Here is a 4,956-nt window from a genome sequence, read left to right as displayed (position 1 = left end):
CACACTATATCAGATCTCATCATGGAGGTGATTGCATTATGTCAGATCTCATCATAGAGGTGATTATACTATATCAGATCTCATCATGGAGGTGACTGCATTATATCTTAGCTAATCATGGAAGTGATTACACTGTATCAGATCTTATTGTGGAGGTGACTGCAATATATCAGATCATGGAAGCGATTACATTCTACTACATTGTTGTTGTTAGATGCTGTCCAGTCAGTTCCAAATCATAGCTACCCTATGTACAAACAGAACGAAACACTGCCTAGTCCTGCGCCATCCTCACAATCATTGTTATGCTTGAGCCCATTGTTGCAGTCACTGTGTCAATCCACCTCGTTGAGGGTCTTCCTCTTTTTCGCTGACCCTCTACTTTACCAAGCATGACGTCCTTCTCCAGGGACTCGTCTTTCCTGATAACATGTCCAAAGTACAGAAGATGAAGTTCCGTCATCCTCTCTTCTAAGGAGCATTCTGGCTGTACTTCTTCCAAGAACTGTCCACGTTTTTAAAATTTTGTATTGGACAAGTAAAGCTTCAAAGATAACTGGAAAATGAACAATACCTGTTTTAAAGTAATTTCATTCCAGAAACAAAATAGTGAAAAAGATTTTGCTTGAAGAACTCAAGATAATCTTTTGGCCAAATTCTTCTTCCAGCTAATAAATACACAGGTCATAGTTACTTCATTTTACTCAGACAGGCTGTTTGTTCACTGTTACAGCTGCCCCTGGATATTTGGGATTTGTCATGGATTGAATTGTGTCCCCCCAAAATATTTGTCAACTTGGCTAGGTCATGATTCCCAATATTGTATGACTGTCTACCATTTTGTCATTCTGATGTGATTTCCCTATGTGTTGTATATTCTATCACTAAGATGTAATAAGATGGATTAGTGGCAATTATATTGATGAGAGCTACAAGATTAGATAGTGTCTTAAGCCATTCTCTTTTGAGATATAAAAGAGAGAAGAGAACAGAGAGACGTGGGGACCTCATACCACCAAGAAAGCAGTGCCATCCTTTGGATCTGAGGTTCCTGAGATGCTCCCAGAACAAGGGAAGGCTGATGACAAGTACCTTCCTCCAGAGCCGACAGAGAAAGCCTTCCCCTGGAGCTGATTCCCTGAATTTAGACTTGTAACCTACTAGACTATGAGAGAATAGATTTCTCTTTGTTGAAGCTATCCACTTGTGGTATTTCTGTTACAGCAGCACTAAATGACTAAGATAGAATGCTTACAGGCTATGTTTATAAAGGCAAAATAAAATGGAAATTTAAGATAATCATGTTTTATGTAGGAAAGAAAACCTAACATTAAACGAGCCAGGCTCTTTGCTAAATGTTTTACAGTCATTATTTTATTTAATCTTCATAAGTCTCTATGAGGGTGGTAGTATGATAATCTCCATTTTAGAGGCTTGAAAACTACAGCATAGAGTGGTTAAGCAACTGACAAAAGATTCTAATGTAGGTCTTTCAAAACCCTAAGCATTTATGCCAACACCCATCTGTCAGTTTGTCATACTCTGGTGGCTTGGCTGCTGCTGTCATGCTGGAAACTATGCCACTGGTATTTCAAATACTGTCATGATGGTAGACAGTTTTCATAGGAGCTTCCAGACTAAGACTAGGAAGAAGGGCCTGGTGATTTATCTCTGAAAATAAGCCAATGAACACTGTACGGTTCAAAACAGTATATTATCCGATATACAGCTGGAAGCTAAGCCCCCTAGGTGGTAAGGCATTACACAATGGCTGTAACAATGAACTCACATATGCCAATGATCATGAAGGTGGTGCAGGACTGGGTTTTCTTATGTTGTCCGTGGGGTCACCATGAGTTGGGCTGACTCAATGGCAAGTAAAGCAGCAAGTATGTATGCCTAAACATCAGCTTGGAAGTTGAAACTGATCCACTCTTCAAAATAATTGTTCGGATTTTTCCTTTCCATTGTCTATGTAGAGAAAGCTAGAAAGTTCAAGGGTTCCTGTAGTTAACTCTTTTTTTAAAAATTTTTTTATTGTTGTAGTTTAAATGAAGTTTACATTTCAAGTTAGTCTCCCATACAAAAATTTATACATACATTGTTATGTGACCCTAATTGCTCTCCCCATACTGTGACAGCACACTCCTCCTTTCCACCCGATTCTCCATGTCCATTCAACCAGCTCCTAATCCTCTCTGCCTTCCCATCTCACCTCCAGACAGAAGCTGCCCATTTAGTCTTTTGTAGCTACTTGAGTTAAGAGACACACTCCTCACGAGTAACACTCTATGTCCCACAGTCCAGTCCAGTCCCTGTCTGAAGAGTTGGTCTTGGAAATTGTTTTAGTTCTGGGCTGATAGAGAATCCAGGGGTCATGCTTTCCAGCGTTCCTCCAGTCTCAATCAGACCATTAAGTCTGGTCTTCTTACTAGAATTTGAGTTCTGCACCCCGCCTTTCTCCTGCTCCCTCAGGGACTCTCTGTTGTGTTCCCTGTCAGGGTGGTCATCGGTGGTAGCCAGACACCATGTAGTTCTTCTGGTCTCAGGCGGATGAAGTCTCTGGTTTATGTGGCCCTTTCTGTCTCTTGGGCTACTACTTTCCTTGTGTCTTTGGTGTTCTTCATTCTCCTTTACTCCAGGTGGTTGGGACCAATTGATGAATCTTAGACGGCCGCTTGCAAGCTTTTAAGACCCCAGATACCACTCATCAAAGTAGGATGCAGAACGTTTTCTTAAAAAGCTTTGTTACGCCAATTGACCTAGATGTCTCCTGAAAGCATGGTCCCCAGACCCCTACCCCTGCTGTCTCTTAAAGTGATTGTATTCAGGAAACATCTTAGCTTTGGTTTAGTCCAGTTGTGCAGACTTCCCCTGTAGTGTGTGCTGTCCTTCCCTTCACCTAAGATAATTCTTATCTACTATCTAGTTAGTAAATTACCCTCACCCACCCTCTCCACCCTCGTAACCATCAAAGAATGTTTCCTTCTGTGTTTAAAACGTTTCTTGAGTTCTTATAATAGTGGTCTTCTACAACATTTGTCCTTCTGTGACTGACTGAATTCACTCAGCATAATGCCCTCCAGAGTCCTCCATGTTATGTTTCATGGCTTCATCGTTGTTCTTTATCATTGTGTAGTATTCCATCATGTGGATATACCGTAATTTGTTTATCCATTGGTACACTGATGGGCATCTAGGTTGTTTCCATCTTTTTGCTATTGTGAACAGTGCTGCAATGAACATGGGTGTGTGTATGTATCTATTCGTGTGACGGCTCTTATTTCTCTAGGATATATTCCAAGGAGCGGGATAGCTGGATCCTATGGTACTTCTATTTCTAGCTTTTTAACAAAGCACCAAATCGATTTCCAAAGTGGTTATACCGTTTTACATTCCCACCAACAGTCTATAAGTGTTCCAGTCTCTCCACAACCTCTCCAGCATTTATTATTTTGTGTTTTTTGGATTAGTGCCAGCCTTGCTGGGGTGAGATGTTATCTCATTGTAGTTTTGATCTGCATTTCTCTAATGGCTAATGATCGTGAGCATTTCTTCATGTGTCTGTTAGCCTCCTGAATATCTTCTTTGGCGAAGTGCTGTTCATATCCTTTGTCCATTTTTTAATTGGGTTATTTGTCTTTTTGCTGTAGAGGTTTTTCAATATCTTGTAGATTTTAGAGATTAGATGCTGATCGGATTTGTCATAGCCAATTTTTTTTTTTCCCAGTCCGTATGTTGTCTTTTTACCGTTTTGGTAAAGTCTTTCAGTAAGCATAAGTGTTTTTGATTTTTAGGAGCTCCCAGTTATCTAGTCTTTCTTCTGGTGCTTGTGCATTGTTACTTATGGTTCATACTGTGTATGCCATGTATTAGGGCTCCTAGCATTGTCCCAATTTTTTCTTCCATGATCTTTATCATTTTTGATTTTATATTTAGGTCTTTGATCCTTTTGGAGTTAGTTTTTGTGCATGGTGTGAGGTATGGATCTTGTTTCAGTTTTTTGTATATTGATACACAGTTATGCCAGCACCATTTGTTAAAGAGACTGTCCTTCCCCCAGTTAACGGGCTTTGGGCCTTTGTTAAATATCAGCTGCTCATAGGTGGATGAATTTATGTCTGGATTCTCAATTCTGTTCCATTGGTCTATGTATCTGTTGTACCAGTACCAGGCAGTTTTGACTACTGTGCCAGTATAATAGTTTCTAAAATCAGGTGGTGTGAGGCCTCCCACTTTGTTCTTTTTCTTGAGGAATGCTTTATTTATTCGAGGCCTCTTCCCTTTCCATATGAAGTTGGTGACTTGTTTCTCCATCTCATTAAAAAATGCCGGTGAAATTTGGATCAGGATTGCGTTGTATCTGTAGATCGCTTTGGGTAGAATTGACATTTTCACTATGTTGAGTCAACCTATCCATGAACAAGTATGTTTTTCCACTTATGCAGGTCTCTTTTGGTTTCTTGCAGTAGTGTCTTGTAGTTTTCATTGTATAGATCTTTTACGTCTCTAGTTAGATTAATTCCTATGAATTAATGGGGGCTATTGTAAATGGTATTGATTTGGTGATTTTTTCTTCGAGGTTCTCTTTGTTGGTGTAAAGGAATCCAATGGATTTTTGTATGTTTATCTTGTATCCTGAAAACTTTGCTGAAATCTTCCATTAGTTCCAGTAGTTTTCTTGTGGCGTCTTTGGGGTTTTCTGGATATGAGATGATATCATCTGCAAATAGAGATATTTTGACTTCTTCCCTACCAATTTGGATGCCCTTTATTTCTTTTTTTAGCCTAATTGCTCTGGCTAGGACCTCTAGCCCAATGTTGAATAAGGGTGGTGATAGAGGGCATCCTTATCTGGTTCCCGTTCTCAAGGGGAACGCTTTCAGACTCTCTGCATTTAGGATGATGTTGGCTGTTGGCTTTGTATAAAGCCCTTAATTTTATTGAGGAATTTCC

Source organism: Trichechus manatus, unplaced genomic scaffold (assembly GCF_000243295.1).
Source record: "Trichechus manatus latirostris isolate Lorelei unplaced genomic scaffold, TriManLat1.0 scaffold00030, whole genome shotgun sequence".
NCBI lineage: Eukaryota > Metazoa > Chordata > Mammalia > Sirenia > Trichechidae > Trichechus > Trichechus manatus.
Note: the sequence above shows the minus strand (reverse complement) of the source record.